At 40.4% G+C, this 24,798-nt stretch overlaps 3 pseudogenes; all 3 read left to right on the top strand.

Annotated features, from left to right (window-relative positions):
• The first annotated feature begins 5,413 nt into the window (after positions 1-5,413).
• LOC139405443 (GTPase IMAP family member 4-like) lies at positions 5,414-6,465 on the top strand (annotated as a pseudogene).
• Positions 6,466-12,967: 6,502 nt separating this feature from the next.
• Positions 12,968-14,019, top strand: LOC139405442 (GTPase IMAP family member 4-like; annotated as a pseudogene).
• A 6,474-nt stretch (positions 14,020-20,493) lies between these two features.
• LOC139405433 (GTPase IMAP family member 7-like) lies at positions 20,494-21,908 on the top strand (annotated as a pseudogene).
• The last annotated feature ends 2,890 nt before the right edge of the window (positions 21,909-24,798 follow it).

Here is a 24,798-nt window from a genome sequence, read left to right as displayed (position 1 = left end):
TTTTAGCTTTCAGAGAGCAGTTTTTCTTGCGTTTTTCAATGAAACACACAATCTGTTATAGTCACAGCCGTGATTTAACCAGTTTTATAAACTTCAGAGTGTTTTCTATCCACACATACTAATCATATGCATATACTATATTCCTGGCATGAGTAGCAGGACGCTGAAAAGTTGCGCGATTTTTAACAGAATTTTCGAAAAAGGAGGGGGTAGAAGTAAGAGGTTAAATATATTTTACATTTGTCAAATAAAATCAATTAATTCATTCAATCTTCATGACTTGAAACTGTAGCTATGTAGTAATACCAATATGGCCCCCTTTGAGAAGTGCAACTTGGGAAAAAAGAAAACTACTTAATATTTCACCTAATTTTAACATTCAAAGTGCCTATTAAGTGCCAAATAAAGTAACAGTGTTGACTAAAACAGGGTTGACTAAAACAGGGTTGACTAAAACAGGGTTGACTGAAACAGGGTTGACTGAAACAGGGTTGACTGAAACAGGGTTGACTGAAACAGGGTTGACTAAAACAGGGTTGACGATTTCATCTTAAATCAGCCATGAATCCCTTTGTGACAGGGAGAATGGATGCATAGTGTGCATAGTGTGGATGCATATTTATTTTATATGATCTAATTAGCATAATAATACAAAATCCCCCATTAAAACCTTTCTGCTTAAGGTAGAGATCTGTTTCTCAATACACGTCATCCACAGAGGAAGGTGGCAGAGCTGTTCAGTTGTTCAATTGTTAAAAACTTCCATGACTTTGTCAACCAACTTGTTCTGATCAAAATGCCTATGGTTATAAGTGGTTATAACTAGGTATAACCATGTATAACATTTAAATGACCTTATATAAATGCTTAGTTGCAGTCAGAACAGCTCATAATAGTATGTCAGTGGTATGAACATTCAGTAATACAGAGACCAGCTCCCTCTGAATGTACACATAGTGCTGTATTGGTGGGTATTCTCCGAATAATTGTTATTCTATGGGAAATGTTATATAAATACCACAATTCCTATAATATCCTTTCCCTCTACCGTCCCTACAAACAGAAGATGGCACATCGATGGTATCAACTTCAGATGAGTCCTGTGGGGCTTGTGGGGGTCGTAGAGCAAACCGGACAAAAAAAGAGAGTCTGACCTTTCCACAGAGTTTAGGCCAAACCGTTCCTATGCTACAGACGTTTTAGTGAGAAAACCGATTATTGGGATGTCTCATGGTCTGACAAACACCTCTGTAGCCCGGCCACCTGACACTGCAGATGCAGAAGGGAGATGCGGTGGAATGAAACACATGCATGGCCAAAAAACGTATACAAAAAAACATATCTTCAGCTTAAACTGATTTTAATGGGGATTTTTGAGGGGATTTTTTATATTATGGGACTTAGATTGATGCACCAGTGCGCCAATAGACTCTACAGGGATTTATACACTGAGTGTACAAAACATTAGGAACACCTGCTCTTTCCATGACATAGACTGACCAGGTGAATCCAGGTGAAAGCTATGATCCCTTATTGATGTCACTTGTTAAATCCACTTCAAACAGTGTAGATGAAGGGGAGGAGACAGGTTAAAGAAGGATTGTTAAGTCTTGAGATAATTGAGGCATGGATTGTGTATGTGTGCCATTCATAGGGTGAATGGGCCAGACACAAGATGTAAGTGCCTTTGAACGGGATATGGCAGTAGGTGCCAGGGTCACCAGTTTGTGTCAAAAACTGCAACGCTACTGGCTTCTTCACGTTCAACACTTTCCTGTGGTATCAAGAATGGTCCACCACCCAAAGGACATCCAGCCAACTTGACACAACTGTGGGAAGCATTGGAGTCAACATGGGCCAGCATCCCTGTGGAACGCGTTAGACACCTTGTAGAGTCCATGCACTTGAGGCTGTTTTGAGGGCAAAAGGAGGTGCAACACAATATTAGGAAGGGGTACCTAATGTTTTGGACACTCAGTGTATAATTTAATGTTGACAGAGAATTAAAAGCTTTTGGTGTAAAAATGTTTTCTAATCACAATACTTCAACTATGGCATCATTTTTTCACCACTAACTTATTTGCCTAGAGCTGGATGATTCCTCCAAAGTGGGAATCTTGGGATCTGGATATTCCGCCTAGGTTAGCAAAGTTTACTAGTTCTGACTGGAACGTGAACACTGCAATTCAATGAGAGGTCAGGAGTCAGGGTACTAAAGGTCAAAGAGTCAAAAGTTCGTAATCACTGTCAGTGGTCACTCCTCAGGTGTAGATAGTTAGTATCCAGAGAGACAGTGGTCTCTCTTCATAGATAATATCCAGACAGACAGTGGTCTCTCTTCATAGATAGTTAGTATCCAGACAGACAGTGGTCTCTCCTCATAGATAGTTATTATCCAGACAGACAGTGGTCTCTCCTCATAGATAGATAGTATCCAGACAGACGGTGGTCTCTCCTCATAGATAGCTAGTATCCAGACAGACAGTGGTCTCTCCTCATAGATAGTATCCAGACAGACGGTGGTCTCTCCTCGTAGATAGTTAGTATCCAGACAAACGGTGGTCTCTCCACATAGATAGATATTGTCATGACGTTGCCTTCTTTGGGTACAGCAAGCCCCACCCCCTCTGTCTGCCTCCTACACACAGGCTGCTGTGGTCAGAGAGAGGTCGTAAATTCCTGAGGAGATGATCTCCTCATGGCCACAATATGGAGACAGAATGAGTTTTCACAGAGAACAAAGGAATTTCTTCCACCTCACAGAACTTAAGGTCTGAACAACATTTATGTTCCGGAGAAGGTATAAAAGATCGATGAAGAACTGAAGGAAACTCCAATTCCCTTTTTAGTTTAACTAAATCAGAGGACCGCCCATAAGCCCAGTTAGGGTCGGGCATCCTGGGACAGGCCCTTTTCTGCAACTCCCGAATTAAACCCCAACTTTGAGAATGTCTCAACAGACCATGTTTTCTCTCAATCACGAGAGGACAAAGGATGCAGACCAGCTTACCTCGATAACGAGAGGGCCAAGGTTTGAGACCAGACTGCTGAATCTTTTAACCATACCACGTGGTTAAACTCTTAGACTATCGATACCGACAGAATAAGAACAAGTCTTTGATATTAATTACTAGTCTACAGCTAGGAATTCGGTATCATTGAACGCGAAGAACAACAACCACCGAAACACCTATCCATAACGACATGAATGAATGTCACTCTGAGCTAACCACTCTAACCATGATAGAGAGAGAGAGAGAGAGGACGGAAACTCTCCAACAGAAACTAACTTTTCAGCAGAGATCCCGACACACTGAGCGTAAATATATATATTGATTGCAATTGTTCCCGAATGAGTGAGCGTTCATGTGCAAAGGATTAGCATTTCAATTGTTATAATTATCAACTGTGTGTTGTCTTTTCTCAGTCGACCCCCACTTCCCTTTTGTACACCAAGCCTCCATGCTGGTTTAGCCCACTAGGGCACATCCCCCTATCATTTCTTGTAACCATATTTCCTTTGTTTGTTTGTGCAGTTCTGTGATTGTTTAGTTAGTTAATAAATACATGATTTAATTAAGACAATTGATGTATGGATGACTCATAGTGAAGACTGGGTTCGTGCAGATTTACGACGTTTGGAATGAGACTAATGTGAGGTAAAGTAAATAATTAATTTGAAGACTAATTGATCAGATATAAAATATCTGAAAAGTTATATTAGGAAAATTATATCTTTATAATCTGAATATTTTCCTTGGTGCCCCAACTTTCTAGTTAATTACAGTTACATGATTAATCAGTTTAATCCCTTAATAATAAATACAGAGAATCTTTGTTAAAAACTAAGACTTCAGTTAAGGATAGTAAAGACACGACAGTATTATCCGCTGTCATCTTGGAAATGAACCTCTTTGTGATGTTAATGCTTATACTGTCGAGTTTCTCTGAATACATAGATGTGTAGAGGGTAACCACTGAGCAGGACATAACAATTACATCAGAAGACCTAGACAACTAATACCCTGAGTGCCAGTCTTTGTGCTATCATTACAACTCCTTGTCACTCATTGTCATGGCTTGATAGTGATCAATGGAGTTGGAAAGACCACAAACAGATCTGGGACCAGGCTAGACAAATATATAGTGAAAAATGTACCTTTATTTCCCCAGAAGGAGGCATGTATGTGTCCAACACATTTCATTTTACCCAGAGTTGTGGCTAATCCAAGGTTGAGTTGTCAGAGGAGGTTGATAATAGTGACACCCAATCAGATTTCAGCCTCTGTCTGTCCTGAGGTGAATTATTTGTCTCAGTGGCTAGAAATGACTATAAGGTGCAGCACATAGCTACAGCTCTCACGGTCACAACTTGGGACAATTAACAGATACACGCAACTTCACTAAAAGTGACTATTCAACTTAACTACCTTTCTAATGAAATACTCAACAATCTATTGCACAGTATTTTAAAAAATTATAATAAACATTTTATTGAGTTGTTGTTTGTTGACATTTATGCATATATTATCAAACGATTCAGATGTCAACAATCACATTTTTCTATATGTTTGTATTTATACATGTTTTTCACTTTTATCTGAGACATTTATCTTGAACTGGTCCATCTGGTCCCAAACAAGAAGCAGAATGTCAACTGTAGAATGATACGCACGTTTAGAATGTCAACTGTAGAATGATACGCACGTTTAGAATGTCAACTGTAGTATGATACGCACGTTTAGAATGTCAACTGTAGTATGATACGCACGTTTAGAATGTCAACTGTAGAATGATACGCACGTTTAGAATGTCAACTGTAGAATGATACGCACGTTTAGAATGTCAACTGTAGAATGATACGCACGTTTAGAATGTCAACTGTAGAATGATACGCACGTTTAGAATGTCAACTGTAGAATGATACGCACGTTTAGAATGTCAACTGTAGAATGATACGCACGTTTAGAATGTCAACTGTAGAATGATACGCACGTTTAGAATGTCAACTGTAGAATGATACGCACGTTTAGAATGTCAACTGTAGAATGATACGCACGTTTAGAATGTCAACTGTAGAATGATACGCACGTTTAGAATGTCAACTGTAGAATGATACGCACGTTTAGAATGTCAACTGTAGAATGATACGCACGTTTAGAATGTCAACTGTAGAATGATACGCACGTTTAGAATGTCATTTGACCTCCCCCATGTGAGTACATTATGTTTTCCTGATGCTGGTTACCTTGTTAGGGAATGTACGTTGTTTTACCACAGTTACAACACATATCAGTGCTCTTTTTATAGTTCACATTGTTTTAAAGTGAAAAGGTTGAGAAGAAATTCTGATTTAGTTTATCTGGACTTTGTTTTTTGTAATAAGGTTGTTGATTGGCCGATTGTAGCAGAGATGGAACGAGGAAGAGGAGGGACTCTGAAGATTCTGTTCCTGTTGACACTCTGTCTGCAAGCCTTCACTGGTCAATACCAAGGTCCAGTACACACACACACACACACACACACACACACACACACACACACACACACACACACACACACACACACACACACACACACTTCACTTGTCAATACCAAGGTCCAGCACACACAGGGAGGGGTTGAAAGTAGACTTCTCCCCTGAGTCTGACTGTTCACTGTGAGAAACAGAGTGGAGTGGTGGATGGGAGGAAGATTGATGTCATCGACACCCCGGGGCTCTATGACACAACAATGCCCAAAGAAGAGATGAAAAGTGAGATAGAAAAGGCCATCTACATGTCAGTCCCAGGACCCCACGCCTTCCTGCTGGTGATCAGACTGGGGAGGTTCACAGAGGAGGAGAGGAACACTGTGAAGTGGATCCAGGAGAACTTTGGAGAAGAAGCATCAAAGTACACCATCATTCTGTTCACTGGTAAAGATCATTTGAAGGGGAAAGCAGTTGAGGAATGTCTGAATCCTTGTGTTTCAATTCAGGAACTGATCAAAAGTTGTTGGGGAAGATACCATTGTCTCAATAATGGTCAGAGGGATGACCGTCTTTAGGTCAATGTGCTGCTGAGGAAGATAGAAGAGATGGTGAAGATGAATGGAGGAGAGCACTACACCAATGAGATGTACCAGGAGGCCCAGAGGAAGATCGAAGAGGAGGAGGAGAGGAAGAGACAGGAGATGGAGGAAGAGAGGAGGAGAAGAGAGGATGAGATACGGGAGCAAGAAAGGAGGAGATGGGAAGAAGAAATGAGGAGACGGGAGGAAAAGAGGAGACGGGAAAGAGCAAAAAGAGAAAATATTGCGATAGGTTTAACTTCAGCAGCAGCTGTTGGGGCAGTAGTAGCTGGGACTACAGTACTTGCTGTAGTCCCAGTAGTGGCTGTGGTAGTAGGACCAATTCTGTTGGTTGGGGCAGCTGGTTTTGGTATAGCAGCTCTTGTCACTTGGATAAAGAAGATAAGACGGTAAAAAAAGACGGAAATGAGCTGTAATACTTTCAATATTAATGTTAAACATGGTCCTTGATGAATTTATAAACACATTAGGGGATAAATAATAACATGTATACTGTAGGTGATTCAAAATAATACAATCAGATCAAACTTTTTGGGGTCATTTAATTCATCTGTTTGTGATTCAAAAAGGGTTCAAGAGGTGAACTTCTAATGTACATGGAAATATGGACATTTTGTTAGACAATTGTGTTTTTAATCATCTGTGATTTTTTTATATACATGTATTCTACTCGGCTAAGGAAACAACTTCTTGACCATACTTGAGACGCAGACGTCTCAAGTATGCCCCTGGAAATGCAAATGCGCTACGCTAAATGCTAAATGTACTCGTTACAACTCAATCTTTGATCAAAATTCACAAGCAGGGTATTGAATTAAAGCCACACTCGTTGTGAACCTAGCCAGCAAGTCAGATTTTTAAAATGCTTTTCGGCGAAAGCATCAGAAGCTATTATCTGATAGCATGCACCCCCCAAAATGCCAGCACGACACGTAAACAACAGATTTTGCGGTAGCCGGCGCTACCCAAAACGCAGAAATAAAATATAAAACATTCATTACCTTTGACGAGCTTCTTTCTTGGCACTCCTATATGCCCCATAAACATCACTATTGGGTCTTTTTTTCGTTTAAATCGGTCCATATATACCCAAAATAGCTTTGTATGGAAGCTGTGTCATTCAGAAAAAATCATTGTTTTTAAACGCTGCGTAATTTTTTAAAATTAAAAAAGTCGACGATAAACTTTCACAAAACACTTCGAAATCCTTTTGTAATCCAACTTTAGGTATTAGTAAACGTTTATAATCTATCAAAATGATTACAGGGCGATGTCTTTTCAATAGGTCTTCACTTGATAGGCAGTTCGATATTAAATTCTGTTCTCTTTTAACAACTCGTGGAAGTGACTTATGGAAATTATTTTTAGCTTTCAGAGAGCAGTTTTTCTTGCGTTTTTCAATGAAACACACAATCTGTTATAGTCACAGCCGTGATTTAACCAGTTTTATAAACTTCAGAGTGTTTTCTATCCACACATACTAATCATATGCATATACTATATTCCTGGCATGAGTAGCAGGACGCTGAAAAGTTGCGCGATTTTTAACAGAATTTTCGAAAAAGGAGGGGGTAGAAGTAAGAGGTTAAATATATTTTACATTTGTCAAATAAAATCAATTAATTCATTCAATCTTCATGACTTGAAACTGTAGCTATGTAGTAATACCAATATGGCCCCCTTTGAGAAGTGCAACTTGGGAAAAAAGAAAACTACTTAATATTTCACCTAATTTTAACATTCAAAGTGCCTATTAAGTGCCAAATAAAGTAACAGTGTTGACTAAAACAGGGTTGACTGAAACAGGGTTGACTAAAACAGGGTTGACTGAAACAGGGTTGACTGAAACAGGGTTGACTGAAACAGGGTTGACTAAAACAGGGTTGACTGAAACAGGGTTGACTGAAACAGGGTTGACTAAAACAGGGTTGACTAAAACAGGGTTGACTGAAACAGGGTTGACTGAAACAGGGTTGACTGAAACAGGGTTGACTGAAACAGGGTTGACTAAAACAGGGTTGACGATTTCATCTTAAATCAGCCATGAATCCCTTTGTGACAGGGAGAATGGATGCATAGTGTGCATAGTGTGGATGCATATTTATTTTATATGATCTAATTAGCATAATAATACAAAATCCCCCATTAAAACCTTTCTGCTTAAGGTAGAGATCTGTTTCTCAATACACGTCATCCACAGAGGAAGGTGGCAGAGCTGTTCAGTTGTTCAATTGTTAAAAACTTCCATGACTTTGTCAACCAACTTGTTCTGATCAAAATGCCTATGGTTATAAGTGGTTATAACTAGGTATAACCATGTATAACATTTAAATGACCTTATATAAATGCTTAGTTGCAGTCAGAACAGCTCATAATAGTATGTCAGTGGTATGAACACTCAGTAATACAGAGACCAGCTCCCTCTGAATGTACACATAGTGCTGTATTGGTGGGTATTCTCCGAATAATTGTTATTCTATGGGAAATGTTATATAAATACCACAATTCCTATAATATCCTTTCCCTCTACCGTCCCTACAAACAGAAGATGGCACATCGATGGTATCAACTTCAGATGAGTCCTGTGGGGCTTGTGGGGGTCGTAGAGCAAACCGGACAAAAAAAGAGAGTCTGACCTTTCCACAGAGTTTAGGCCAAACCGTTCCTATGCTACAGACGTTTTAGTGAGAAAACCGATTATTGGGATGTCTCATGGTCTGACAAACACCTCTGTAGCCCGGCCACCTGACACTGCAGATGCAGAAGGGAGATGCGGTGGAATGAAACACATGCATGGCCAAAAAACGTATACAAAAAAACATATCTTCAGCTTAAACTGATTTTAATGGGGATTTTTGAGGGGATTTTTTATATTATGGGACTTAGATTGATGCACCAGTGCGCCAATAGACTCTACAGGGATTTATACACTGAGTGTACAAAACATTAGGAACACCTGCTCTTTCCATGACATAGACTGACCAGGTGAATCCAGGTGAAAGCTATGATCCCTTATTGATGTCACTTGTTAAATCCACTTCAAACAGTGTAGATGAAGGGGAGGAGACAGGTTAAAGAAGGATTGTTAAGTCTTGAGATAATTGAGGCATGGATTGTGTATGTGTGCCATTCATAGGGTGAATGGGCCAGACACAAGATGTAAGTGCCTTTGAACGGGATATGGCAGTAGGTGCCAGGGTCACCAGTTTGTGTCAAAAACTGCAACGCTACTGGCTTCTTCACGTTCAACACTTTCCTGTGGTATCAAGAATGGTCCACCACCCAAAGGACATCCAGCCAACTTGACACAACTGTGGGAAGCATTGGAGTCAACATGGGCCAGCATCCCTGTGGAACGCGTTAGACACCTTGTAGAGTCCATGCACTTGAGGCTGTTTTGAGGGCAAAAGGAGGTGCAACACAATATTAGGAAGGGGTACCTAATGTTTTGGACACTCAGTGTATAATTTAATGTTGACAGAGAATTAAAAGCTTTTGGTGTAAAAATGTTTTCTAATCACAATACTTCAACTATGGCATCATTTTTTCACCACTAACTTATTTGCCTAGAGCTGGATGATTCCTCCAAAGTGGGAATCTTGGGATCTGGATATTCCGCCTAGGTTAGCAAAGTTTACTAGTTCTGACTGGAACGTGAACACTGCAATTCAATGAGAGGTCAGGAGTCAGGGTACTAAAGGTCAAAGAGTCAAAAGTTCGTAATCACTGTCAGTGGTCACTCCTCAGGTGTAGATAGTTAGTATCCAGAGAGACAGTGGTCTCTCTTCATAGATAATATCCAGACAGACAGTGGTCTCTCTTCATAGATAGTTAGTATCCAGACAGACAGTGGTCTCTCCTCATAGATAGTTATTATCCAGACAGACAGTGGTCTCTCCTCATAGATAGATAGTATCCAGACAGACGGTGGTCTCTCCTCATAGATAGCTAGTATCCAGACAGACAGTGGTCTCTCCTCATAGATAGTATCCAGACAGACGGTGGTCTCTCCTCGTAGATAGTTAGTATCCAGACAAACGGTGGTCTCTCCACATAGATAGATATTGTCATGACGTTGCCTTCTTTGGGTACAGCAAGCCCCACCCCCTCTGTCTGCCTCCTACACACAGGCTGCTGTGGTCAGAGAGAGGTCGTAAATTCCTGAGGAGATGATCTCCTCATGGCCACAATATGGAGACAGAATGAGTTTTCACAGAGAACAAAGGAATTTCTTCCACCTCACAGAACTTAAGGTCTGAACAACATTTATGTTCCGGAGAAGGTATAAAAGATCGATGAAGAACTGAAGGAAACTCCAATTCCCTTTTTAGTTTAACTAAATCAGAGGACCGCCCATAAGCCCAGTTAGGGTCGGGCATCCTGGGACAGGCCCTTTTCTGCAACTCCCGAATTAAACCCCAACTTTGAGAATGTCTCAACAGACCATGTTTTCTCTCAATCACGAGAGGACAAAGGATGCAGACCAGCTTACCTCGATAACGAGAGGGCCAAGGTTTGAGACCAGACTGCTGAATCTTTTAACCATACCACGTGGTTAAACTCTTAGACTATCGATACCGACAGAATAAGAACAAGTCTTTGATATTAATTACTAGTCTACAGCTAGGAATTCGGTATCATTGAACGCGAAGAACAACAACCACCGAAACACCTATCCATAACGACATGAATGAATGTCACTCTGAGCTAACCACTCTAACCATGATAGAGAGAGAGAGAGAGAGGACGGAAACTCTCCAACAGAAACTAACTTTTCAGCAGAGATCCCGACACACTGAGCGTAAATATATATATTGATTGCAATTGTTCCCGAATGAGTGAGCGTTCATGTGCAAAGGATTAGCATTTCAATTGTTATAATTATCAACTGTGTGTTGTCTTTTCTCAGTCGACCCCCACTTCCCTTTTGTACACCAAGCCTCCATGCTGGTTTAGCCCACTAGGGCACATCCCCCTATCATTTCTTGTAACCATATTTCCTTTGTTTGTTTGTGCAGTTCTGTGATTGTTTAGTTAGTTAATAAATACATGATTTAATTAAGACAATTGATGTATGGATGACTCATAGTGAAGACTGGGTTCGTGCAGATTTACGACGTTTGGAATGAGACTAATGTGAGGTAAAGTAAATAATTAATTTGAAGACTAATTGATCAGATATAAAATATCTGAAAAGTTATATTAGGAAAATTATATCTTTATAATCTGAATATTTTCCTTGGTGCCCCAACTTTCTAGTTAATTACAGTTACATGATTAATCAGTTTAATCCCTTAATAATAAATACAGAGAATCTTTGTTAAAAACTAAGACTTCAGTTAAGGATAGTAAAGACACGACAGTATTATCCGCTGTCATCTTGGAAATGAACCTCTTTGTGATGTTAATGCTTATACTGTCGAGTTTCTCTGAATACATAGATGTGTAGAGGGTAACCACTGAGCAGGACATAACAATTACATCAGAAGACCTAGACAACTAATACCCTGAGTGCCAGTCTTTGTGCTATCATTACAACTCCTTGTCACTCATTGTCATGGCTTGATAGTGATCAATGGAGTTGGAAAGACCACAAACAGATCTGGGACCAGGCTAGACAAATATATAGTGAAAAATGTACCTTTATTTCCCCAGAAGGAGGCATGTATGTGTCCAACACATTTCATTTTACCCAGAGTTGTGGCTAATCCAAGGTTGAGTTGTCAGAGGAGGTTGATAATAGTGACACCCAATCAGATTTCAGCCTCTGTCTGTCCTGAGGTGAATTATTTGTCTCAGTGGCTAGAAATGACTATAAGGTGCAGCACATAGCTACAGCTCTCACGGTCACAACTTGGGACAATTAACAGATACACGCAACTTCACTAAAAGTGACTATTCAACTTAACTACCTTTCTAATGAAATACTCAACAATCTATTGCACAGTATTTTAAAAAATTATAATAAACATTTTATTGAGTTGTTGTTTGTTGACATTTATGCATATATTATCAAACGATTCAGATGTCAACAATCACATTTTTCTATATGTTTGTATTTATACATGTTTTTCACTTTTATCTGAGACATTTATCTTGAACTGGTCCATCTGGTCCCAAACAAGAAGCAGAATGTCAACTGTAGAATGATACGCACGTTTAGAATGTCAACTGTAGAATGATACGCACGTTTAGAATGTCAACTGTAGTATGATACGCACGTTTAGAATGTCAACTGTAGTATGATACGCACGTTTAGAATGTCAACTGTAGAATGATACGCACGTTTAGAATGTCAACTGTAGAATGATACGCACGTTTAGAATGTCAACTGTAGAATGATACGCACGTTTAGAATGTCAACTGTAGAATGATACGCACGTTTAGAATGTCAACTGTAGAATGATACGCACGTTTAGAATGTCAACTGTAGAATGATACGCACGTTTAGAATGTCAACTGTAGAATGATACGCACGTTTAGAATGTCAACTGTAGAATGATACGCACGTTTAGAATGTCAACTGTAGAATGATACGCACGTTTAGAATGTCAACTGTAGAATGATACGCACGTTTAGAATGTCAACTGTAGAATGATACGCACGTTTAGAATGTCAACTGTAGAATGATACGCACGTTTAGAATGTCAACTGTAGAATGATACGCACGTTTAGAATGTCATTTGACCTCCCCCATGTGAGTACATTATGTTTTCCTGATGCTGGTTACCTTGTTAGGGAATGTACGTTGTTTTACCACAGTTACAACACATATCAGTGCTCTTTTTATAGTTCACATTGTTTTAAAGTGAAAAGGTTGAGAAGAAATTCTGATTTAGTTTATCTGGACTTTGTTTTTTGTAATAAGGTTGTTGATTGGCCGATTGTAGCAGAGATGGAACGAGGAAGAGGAGGGACTCTGAAGATTCTGTTCCTGTTGACACTCTGTCTGCAAGCCTTCACTGGTCAATACCAAGGTCCAGTACACACACACACACACACACACACACACACACACACACACACACACACACACACACACACACACACACACACACACACTTCACTTGTCAATACCAAGGTCCAGCACACACAGGGAGGGGTTGAAAGTAGACTTCTCCCCTGAGTCTGACTGTTCACTGTGAGAAACAGAGTGGAGTGGTGGATGGGAGGAAGATTGATGTCATCGACACCCCGGGGCTCTATGACACAACAATGCCCAAAGAAGAGATGAAAAGTGAGATAGAAAAGGCCATCTACATGTCAGTCCCAGGACCCCACGCCTTCCTGCTGGTGATCAGACTGGGGAGGTTCACAGAGGAGGAGAGGAACACTGTGAAGTGGATCCAGGAGAACTTTGGAGAAGAAGCATCAAAGTACACCATCATTCTGTTCACTGGTAAAGATCATTTGAAGGGGAAAGCAGTTGAGGAATGTCTGAATCCTTGTGTTTCAATTCAGGAACTGATCAAAAGTTGTTGGGGAAGATACCATTGTCTCAATAATGGTCAGAGGGATGACCGTCTTCAGGTCAATGTGCTGCTGAGGAAGATAGAAGAGATGGTGAAGATGAATGGAGGAGAGCACTACACCAATGAGATGTACCAGGAGGCCCAGAGGAAGATCGAAGAGGAGGAGGAGAGGAAGAGACAGGAGATGGAGGAAGAGAGGAGGAGAAGAGAGGATGAGATACGGGAGCAAGAAAGGAGGAGATGGGAAGAAGAAATGAGGAGACGGGAGGAAAAGAGGAGACGGGAAAGAGCAAAAAGAGAAAATATTGCGATAGGTTTAACTTCAGCAGCAGCTGTTGGGGCAGTAGTAGCTGGGACTACAGTACTTGCTGTAGTCCCAGTAGTGGCTGTGGTAGTAGGACCAATTCTGTTGGTTGGGGCAGCTGGTTTTGGTATAGCAGCTCTTGTCACTTGGATAAAGAAGATAAGACGGTAAAAAAAGACGGAAATGAGCTGTAATACTTTCAATATTAATGTTAAACATGGTCCTTGATGAATTTATAAACACATTAGGGGATAAATAATAACATGTATACTGTAGGTGATTCAAAATAATACAATCAGATCAAACTTTTTGGGGTCATTTAATTCATCTGTTTGTGATTCAAAAAGGGTTCAAGAGGTGAACTTCTAATGTACATGGAAATATGGACATTTTGTTAGACAATTGTGTTTTTAATCATCTGTGATTTTTTTATATACATGTATTCTACTCGGCTAAGGAAACAACTTCTTGACCATACTTGAGACGCAGACGTCTCAAGTATGCCCCTGGAAATGCAAATGCGCTACGCTAAATGCTAAATGTACTCGTTACAACTCAATCTTTGATCAAAATTCACAAGCAGGGTATTGAATTAAAGCCACACTCGTTGTGAACCTAGCCAGCAAGTCAGATTTTTAAAATGCTTTTCGGCGAAAGCATCAGAAGCTATTATCTGATAGCATGCACCCCCCAAAATGCCAGCACGACACGTAAACAACAGATTTTGCGGTAGCCGGCGCTACCCAAAACGCAGAAATAAAATATAAAACATTCATTACCTTTGACGAGCTTCTTTCTTGGCACTCCTATATGCCCCATAAACATCACTATTGGGTCTTTTTTTCGTTTAAATCGGTCCATATATACCCAAAATAGCTTTGTATGGAAGCTGTGTCATTCAGAAAAAATCATTGTTTTTAAACGCTGCGTAATTTTTTAAAATTAAAAAAGTCGACGATAAACTTTCACAAAACACTTCGAAATCCTTTTGTAATCCAACTTTAGGTATTAGTAAACGTTTATAATCTATCAAAATGATTACAGGGCGATGTCTTTTCAATAGGTCTTCACTTGATAGGCAGTTCGATATTAAATTCTGTTCTCTTTTAACAACTCGTGGAAGTGACTTATGGAAATTATTTTTAGCTTTCAGAGAGCAGTTTTTCTTGCGTTTTTCAATGAAACACACAATCTGTTATAGTCACAGCCGTGATTTAACCAGTTTTATAAACTTCAGAGTGTTTTCTATCCACACATACTAATCATATGCATATACTATATTCCTGGCATGAGTAGCAGGACGCTGAAAAGTTGCGCGATTTTTAACAGAATTTTCGAAAAAGGAGGGGGTAGAAGTAAGAGGTTAAATATATTTTACATTTGTCAAATAAAATCAATTAATTCATTCAATCTTCATGACTTGAAACTGTAGCTATGTAGTAATACCAATATGGCCCCCTTTGAGAAGTGCAACTTGGGAAAAAAGAAAACTACTTAATATTTCACCTAATTTTAACATTCAAAGTGCCTATTAAGTGCCAAATAAAGTAACAGTGTTGACTAAAACAGGGTTGACTAAAACAGGGTTGACTGAAACAGGGTTGACTGAAACAGGGTTGACTGAAACAGGGTTGACTGAAACAGGGTTGACTGAAACAGGGTTGACTAAAACAGGGTTGACTGAAACAGGGTTGACTGAAACAGGGTTGACTGAAACAGGGTTGACTAAAACAGGGTTGACGATTTCATCTTAAATCAGCCATGAATCCCTTTGTGACAGGGAGAATGGATGCATAGTGTGCATAGTGTGGATGCATATTTATTTTATATGATCTAATTAGCATAATAATACAAAATCCCCCATTAAAACCTTTCTGCTTAAGGTAGAGATCTGTTTCTCAATACACGTCATCCACAGAGGAAGGTGGCAGAGCTGTTCAGTTGTTCAATTGTTAAAAACTTCCATGACTTTGTCAACCAACTTGTTCTGATCAAAATGCCTATGGTTATAAGTGGTTATAACTAGGTATAACCATGTATAACATTTAAATGACCTTATATAAATGCTTAGTTGCAGTCAGAACAGCTCATAATAGTATGTCAGTGGTATGAACATTCAGTAATACAGAGACCAGCTCCCTCTGAATGTACACATAGTGCTGTATTGGTGGGTATTCTCCGAATAATTGTTATTCTATGGGAAATGTTATATAAATACCACAATTCCTATAATATCCTTTCCCTCTACCGTCCCTACAAACAGAAGATGGCACATCGATGGTATCAACTTCAGATGAGTCCTGTGGGGCTTGTGGGGGTCGTAGAGCAAACCGGACAAAAAAAGAGAGTCTGACCTTTCCACAGAGTTTAGGCCAAACCGTTCCTATGCTACAGACGTTTTAGTGAGAAAACCGATTATTGGGATGTCTCATGGTCTGACAAACACCTCTGTAGCCCGGCCACCTGACACTGCAGATGCAGAAGGGAGATGCGGTGGAATGAAACACATGCATGGCCAAAAAACGTATACAAAAAAACATATCTTCAGCTTAAACTGATTTTAATGGGGATTTTTGAGGGGATTTTTTATATTATGGGACTTAGATTGATGCACCAGTGCGCCAATAGACTCTACAGGGATTTATACACTGAGTGTACAAAACATTAGGAACACCTGCTCTTTCCATGACATAGACTGACCAGGTGAATCCAGGTGAAAGCTATGATCCCTTATTGATGTCACTTGTTAAATCCACTTCAAACAGTGTAGATGAAGGGGAGGAGACAGGTTAAAGAAGGATTGTTAAGTCTTGAGATAATTGAGGCATGGATTGTGTATGTGTGCCATTCATAGGGTGAATGGGCCAGACACAAGATGTAAGTGCCTTTGAACGGGATATGGCAGTAGGTGCCAGGGTCACCAGTTTGTGTCAAAAACTGCAACGCTACTGGCTTCTTCACGTTCAACACTTTCCTGTGGTATCAAGAATGGTCCACCACCCAAAGGACATCCAGCCAACTTGACACAACTGTGGGAAGCATTGGAGTCAACATGGGCCAGCATCCCTGTGGAACGCGTTAGACACCTTGTAGAGTCCATGCACTTGAGGCTGTTTTGAGGGCAAAAGGAGGTGCAACACAATATTAGGAAGGGGTACCTAATGTTTTGGACACTCAGTGTATAATTTAATGTTGACAGAGAATTAAAAGCTTTTGGTGTAAAAATGTTTTCTAATCACAATACTTCAACTATGGCATCATTTTTTCACCACTAACTTATTTGCCTAGAGCTGGATGATTCCTCCAAAGTGGGAATCTTGGGATCTGGATATTCCGCCTAGGTTAGCAAAGTTTACTAGTTCTGACTGGAACGTGAACACTGCAATTCAATGAGAGGTCAGGAGTCAGGGTACTAAAGGTCAAAGAGTCAAAAGTTCGTAATCACTGTCAGTGGTCACTCCTCAGGTGTAGATAGTTAGTATCCAGAGAGACAGTGGTCTCTCTTCATAGATAATATCCAGACAGACAGTGGTCTCTCTTCATAGATAGTTAGTATCCAGACAGACAGTGGTCTCTCCTCATAGATAGTTATTATCCAGACAGACAGTGGTCTCTCCTCATAGATAGATAGTATCCAGACAGACGGTGGTCTCTCCTCATAGATAGCTAGTATCCAGACAGACAGTGGTCTCTCCTCATAGATAGTATCCAGACAGACGGTGGTCTCTCCTCGTAGATAGTTAGTATCCAGACAAACGGTGGTCTCTCCACATAGATAGATATTGTCATGACGTTGCCTTCTTTGGGTACAGCAAGCCCCACCCCCTCTGTCTGCCTCCTACACACAGGCTGCTGTGGTCAGAGAGAGGTCGTAAATTCCTGAGGAGATGATCTCCTCATGGCCACAATATGGAGACAGAATGAGTTTTCACAGAGAACAAAGGAATTTCTTCCACCTCACAGAACTTAAGGTCTGAACAACATTCATGTTCCGGAGAAGGTATAAAAGATCGATGAAGAACTGAAGGAAACTCCAATTCCCTTTTTAGTTTAACTAAATCAGAGGACCGCCCATAAGCCCAGTTAGGGTCGGGCATCCTGGGACAGGCCCTATTCTGCAACTCCCGAATTAAACCCCAACTTTGAGAATGTCTCAACAGACCATGTTTTCTCTCAATCACGAGAGGACAAAGGATGCAGACCAGCTTACCTCGATAACGAGAGGGCCAAGGTTTGAGACCAGACTGCTGAATCTTTTAACCATACCACGTGGTTAAACTCTTAGACTATCGATACCGACAGAATAAGAACAAGTCTTTGATATTAATTACTAGTCTACAGCTAGGAATTCGGTATCATTGAACGCGAAGAACAACAACCACCGAAACACCTATCCATAACGACATGAATGAATGTCACTCTGAGCTAACCACTCTAACCATGATAGAGAGAGAGAGAGAGAGGACGGAAACTCTCCAACAGAAACTAACTTTTCAGCAGAGATCCCGACACACTGAGCGTAAATATATATATTGATTGCAATTGTTCCCGAATGAGTGAGCGTTCATGTGCAAAGGATTAGCATTTCAATTGTTATAATTATCAACTGTGTGTTGTCTTTTCTCAGTCGACCCCCACTTCCCTTTTGTACACCAAGCCTCCATGCTGGTTTAGCCCACTAGGGCACATCCCCCTATCATTTCTTGTAACCATATTTCCTTTGTTTGTTTGTGCAGTTCTGTGATTGTTTAGTTAGTTAATAAATACATGATTTAATTAAGACAATTGATGTATGGATGACTCATAGTGAAGACTGGGTTCGTGCAGATTTACGACGTTTGGAATGAGACTAATGTGAGGTAAAGTAAATAATTAATTTGAAGACTAATTGATCAGATATAAAATATCTGAAAAGTTATATTAGGAAAATTATATCTTTATAATCTGAATATTTTCCTTGGTGCCCCAACTTCCTAGTTAATTACAGTTACATGATTAATCAGTTTAATCCCTTAATAATAAATACAGAGAATCTTTGTTAAAAACTAAGACTTCAGTTAAGGATAGTAAAGACACGACAGTATTATCCGCTGTCATCTTGGAAATGAACCTCTTTGTGATGTTAATGCTTATACTGTCGAGTTTCTCTGAATACATAGATGTGTAGAGGGTAACCACTGAGCAGGACATAACAATTACATCAGAAGACCTAGACAACTAATACCCTGAGTGCCAGTCTTTGTGCTATCATTACAACTCCTTGTCACTCATTGTCATGGCTTGATAGTGATCAATGGAGTTGGAAAGACCACAAACAGATCTGGGACCAGGCTAGACAAATATATAGTGAAAAATGTACCTTTATTTCCCCAGAAGGAGGCATGTATGTGTCCAACACATTTCATTTTACCCAGAGTTGTGGCTAATCCAAGGTTGAGTTGTCAGAGGAGGTTGATAATAGTGACACCCAATCAGATTTCAGCCTCTGTCTGTCCTGAGGTGAATTATTTGTCTCAGTGGCTAGAAATGACTATAAGGTGCAGCACATAGCTACAGCTCTCACGGTCACAACTTGGGACAATTAACAGATACACGCAACTTCACTAAAAGTGACTATTCAACTTAACTACCTTTCTAATGAAATACTCAACAATCTATTGCACAGTATTTTAAAAAATTATAATAAACATTTTATTGAGTTGTTGTTTGTTGACATTTATGCATATATTATCAAACGATTCAGATGTCAACAATCACATTTTTCTATATGTTTGTATTTATACATGTTTTTCACTTTTATCTGAGACATTTATCTTGAACTGGTCCATCTGGTCCCAAACAAGAAGCAGAATGTCAACTGTAGAATGATACGCACGTTTAGAATGTCAACTGTAGAATGATACGCACGTTTAGAATGTCAACTGTAGTATGATACGCACGTTTAGAATGTCAACTGTAGTATGATACGCACGTTTAGAATGTCAACTGTAGAATGATACGCACGTTTAGAATGTCAACTGTAGAATGATACGCACGTTTAGAATGTCAACTGTAGAATGATACGCACGTTTAGAATGTCAACTGTAGAATGATACGCACGTTTAGAATGTCAACTGTAGAATGATACGCACGTTTAGAATGTCAACTGTAGAATGATACGCACGTTTAGAATGTCAACTGTAGAATGATACGCACGTTTAGAATGTCAACTGTAGAATGATACGCACGTTTAGAATGTCAACTGTAGAATGATACGCACGTTTAGAATGTCAACTGTAGAATGATACGCACGTTTAGAATGTCAACTGTAGAATGATACGCACGTTTAGAATGTCAACTGTAGAATGATACGCACGTTTAGAATGTCAACTGTAGAATGATACGCACGTTTAGAATGTCAACTGTAGAATGATACGCACGTTTAGAATGTCATTTGACCTCCCCCATGTGAGTACATTATGTTTTCCTGATGCTGGTTACCTTGTTAGGGAATGTACGTTGTTTTACCACAGTTACAACACATATCAGTGCTCTTTTTATAGTTCACATTGTTTTAAAGTGAAAAGGTTGAGAAGAAATTCTGATTTAGTTTATCTGGACTTTGTTTTTTGTAATAAGGTTGTTGATTGGCCGATTGTAGCAGAGATGGAACGAGGAAGAGGAGGGACTCTGAAGATTCTGTTCCTGTTGACACTGTCTGCAAGCCTTCACTGGTCAATACCAAGGTCCAGTATACACACACACACACACACACACACACACACACACACACACACACACACACACACACACACACACACACACACACACACACACACACTTCACTTGTCAATACCAAGGTCCAGCACACACAGGGAGGGGTTGAAAGTAGACTTCTCCCCTGAGTCTGACTGTTCACTGTGAGAAACAGAGTGGAGTGGTGGATGGGAGGAAGATTGATGTCATCGACACCCCGGGGCTCTATGACACAACAATGTCTAAAGAAGAGATGAAAAGTGAGATAGAAAAGGCCATCTACATGTCAGTCCCAGGACCCCACGCCTTCCTGCTGGTGATCAGACTGGGGAGGTTCACAGAGGAGGAGAGGAACACTGTGAAGTGGATCCAGGAGAACTTTGGAGAAGAAGCATCAAAGTACACCATCATTCTGTTCACTGGTAAAGATCATTTGAAGGGGAAAGCAGTTGAGGAATGTCTGAATCCTTGTGTTTCAATTCAGGAACTGATCAAAAGTTGTTGGGGAAGATACCATTGTCTCAATAATGGTCAGAGGGATGACCGTCTTCAGGTCAATGTGCTGCTGAGGAAGATAGAAGAGATGGTGAAGATGAATGGAGGAGAGCACTACACCAATGAGATGTACCAGGAGGCCCAGAGGAAGATCGAAGAGGAGGAGGAGAGGAAGAGACAGGAGATGGAGGAAGAGAGGAGGAGAAGAGAGGATGAGATACGGGAGCAAGAAAGGAGGAGACGGGAAGAAGAAATGAGGAGACGGGAGGAAAAGAGGAGACGGGAAAGAGCAAAAAGAGAAAATATTGCGATAGGTTGAAGATGCCTCAATGTACACCATCTTACTGTTCACTCATGGAGATCAACTGAAGGGCAAAACAGTCAAAGGGTTTCTTGCTCAGAGCAAAGCGCTACGGAGACTCATCAATATGTGTGGGGGCAGATATCACTCTCTGATTAATGACAAGAGAGAAGACAACACTCAGGTTAGAGAGCTGCTGGAGAAGATCGAGGAGATGGTGGAGGAGGACAATGGAGGAGAACACTACACCAGTGCTGACTATGAAGAGGCTCAGAGAAAGATCAGAGAGGAGAATATGTTTTACTGTAAACTGGCAGCGTACGGCAGTCTAGCCACAGCAGGACTAGGTATGGTGTTTGCTTCACCAGTATTGGTGGCAGCAGGTGTAGCTGGGTTTGAATGCACTAAGGAGATGCTAGGCTTTTAAAACACCGGGGGTACGTTCAGTTGGTCTTAACGTTTCGCTACGTATGGCAATGGTACTTACTGAATGATATAACAGTTCTTTCAAAACCATTTGCAATGTTATATATATATGCTAGCCGGGTGGCAGGGTGGCCCTAGCAGGGTGGGAACGTGGAACATCTTAACAAAACACTCCTGCTGCACTGTACACAATTCCCCTCTCATGACCCATAGTTACAACGTTCCTCAACTCAAATCATGACCGTTTATTTTAGTGGAGGTGTATGTATTTAGTGGGATATATAGTATATATTAAATGGTAGTGTATGTATTTAGTGGGGATATATTTAGTATATAATAAATGGTAGTGTATGTATTTAGTGGGGATATATTTAGTTTATAATAAATGGTAGTGTATGTATTTAGTGGGGATATATTTAGTATATAATAAATGGTAGTGTATGTATCTAGTGGGGACACATAGCATATATGAAGTGGTAGTGTATGTATTTAGTGGGGATTCATAGCATATATGAAATGGTAGTGTATGTTCTTGTGGGGTGTATGCATTATGGGTTGTGGGTACTGGCTGCATAGGGATATAAAACACAACTGTTGTTATGAATAGTCCTGTTTCCAGTTGTTTTTACACATCCTGATACAGTCCTAGAAATATATTTTCCAGATTGCAGATTGCATAGACAAGTAAAGTATCTGTATATCTGTTCCATCCTGTGTAAATGAAAGACAGAGAGCTCTGTAATAACAGAAATCAAACCTGTATGATTTAGACTTCAGAGAAAGCAGGATACCACAGGAAGTTACCACGTTTTTATATAGAGATTCTAATGCAAAACACTCATAATCCTGAATATCTTTGGGGGCTGATCCTCCCGTCAGGATCAGCCCCTAGTCGTGGACGGAGGTTGTGTTGAGCCTGCTGGCGGCTGCCTGCCATTTTGCAGGAAGCCTAGTTGAGCAAGACATTTCTTCATTTTGTCTTGAATAATTCTATAATAATGATAATAATGTATTTTAAAAATCATAATTTAGCAGTTAGCCATCCTTAACCCTCCTCAGAAGAAACACAGTGCTATTAATCACAGACCACTTTGTGTCGAAGTTCAACAAGGACTCTTTCCTCCTCACCAGTTTCATGATCAAAGATGTGGTCAAGAGCTTCACATACAGTATATTGTTTGGTCATTGTGCTGCCACAGAATGAATTGTGAGCAAGGCCTCAAAAAATCTTATATACCAGAGCAGAAAAGTTCTATATATTATTGAATTTTGCAATTGTTTGTGAACATGTCATAACGTCATAACGTGTCACATGTCATAACGTGTTATGATGCTGGGTGTCAAGTAAACTGTCACCAAATAATTTATCAAGAAAACGCAAGCTATATGCTTGCCATTGTGAGATCAGTGAGTTACAGTATGTTATTGTACTGTGCTGTGAAGACCAGTTGTTCTCCAGCTTTAAGTGTTACTCTACCACCATCTCCAGGGGCCCCCCAAAAGGAAAACAGTTAAAGTCCTGCATTTCAACACATTTTGGGCAAAGAGAAAACACATTTCAAATCAAATCAAATGTATTTGTCACATACACATGTTTAGCAGGTGTTAATGTGAGTGTAGCGAAATGCTTGTTCTTCTAGTTCCGACCATGCAGTAATATCTAACAAGTAATCTAACAATTTCACAACAACTACCTAATACACACAAGTGTAAAGGAATGATTAAGAATATGTACATATAAATATATGGATGAGTGATGGCCGAACGGAATAGGCAAGATGCAGTAGATGGTATAAAGTACAGTATATACATACGAGATGAGTAATATAGGGTATGTAAACATTATATAAAGTGGCATTGTTTAAAGTGATTAGTGACACATTTATTACATCCATTTTTTAATTAATAAAGTGGCTAGAGATTTGAGTCAGTATGTTGGCAGCAGTCACTCAATGTTAGTGATGGCTGTTTAACAGTCTGAATCCTTGAGATAGAAGCTGTTTTTCAGTCTCTCAGTCCCAGCATTGATGCACCTGTACTGACCTCGCCTTCTGGATGTTAGTGGGGTGAACAGGCAGTGGCTCGGGTGGTTGTTGTCCTTGATGATCTTTTTGGCCTTCCTGTGACATTGGGTGGTGTAGGTGTCCTGGAGGGCAGGTAGTTTGCCCCCGGTGATGCGCTGTTGCGCCTTCTTCACCATGCTGTCTGTGTGGGTGGGCCATTTCAGTTTGTCCGTGATGTGTACGCTGAGGAACTTAAAACTTTCCACTTTCACTGCTGTCCCATCAATGTGTATGGGGGGATGCTCCCTCTGCTGTTTCCTGAAGTCCACGATCATCTCCTTTGTTTTGTTGACGTTGAGTTTGAGGTTATTTTCCTGACACCACACTCTGAGGGCCCTCACCTCCTCCCTGTAGGCCGTCTCGTTGTTGTTGGTAATCAAGCCTACCACTGTAGTGTCATCTGCAAATTTGATGATTATTTTGGACGCGTGCATGGCCACGCAGTCAGGGGTGAACAGGGAGTATAGGAGAGGGCTGAGAACGCACCCTTGTGGCCCTCAGTGTTGAGGATCAGCCGGGTGGAGATGTTGTTTCCTACCCTCACCACCTGGGGGCGTCCAATCAGGAAGTCCAGAACCCAGTTGCAGAGGGCTTGGTCGAGACCCAGGGTCTCGAGCTTAATGACGAGTTTGGAGGGTACTGTGGTGTTAAATGATGAGCTGTAGTCAATGAACAGCATTCATACATAGGTATTCCTCTTGTCAAGATGGGTTAGGGCAGTGTGCAGTGTGATTGCGATTGCATCGTCTGTGGACCTATTGGGGCGGTGAGCAAATTGGAGTGGGTCTAGGTTGTCAGGTAGGGTGGAGGTGATATGGTCCTTGACTAGTCTCTCAAAGCATTTCATGATGACGGAAGTGACTGCTACGGGGCGGTAGTCGTTTAGCTCAGTTACCATAGCTTTCTTGTGAACAGGAACAATGGTGGCCC

This window comes from Oncorhynchus clarkii, unplaced genomic scaffold, assembly GCF_045791955.1.
Source record: "Oncorhynchus clarkii lewisi isolate Uvic-CL-2024 unplaced genomic scaffold, UVic_Ocla_1.0 unplaced_contig_2377_pilon_pilon, whole genome shotgun sequence".
Taxonomy (NCBI): Eukaryota; Metazoa; Chordata; class Actinopteri; order Salmoniformes; family Salmonidae; genus Oncorhynchus; species Oncorhynchus clarkii.
This window is presented reverse-complemented; position numbering and strand designations above follow the sequence as displayed.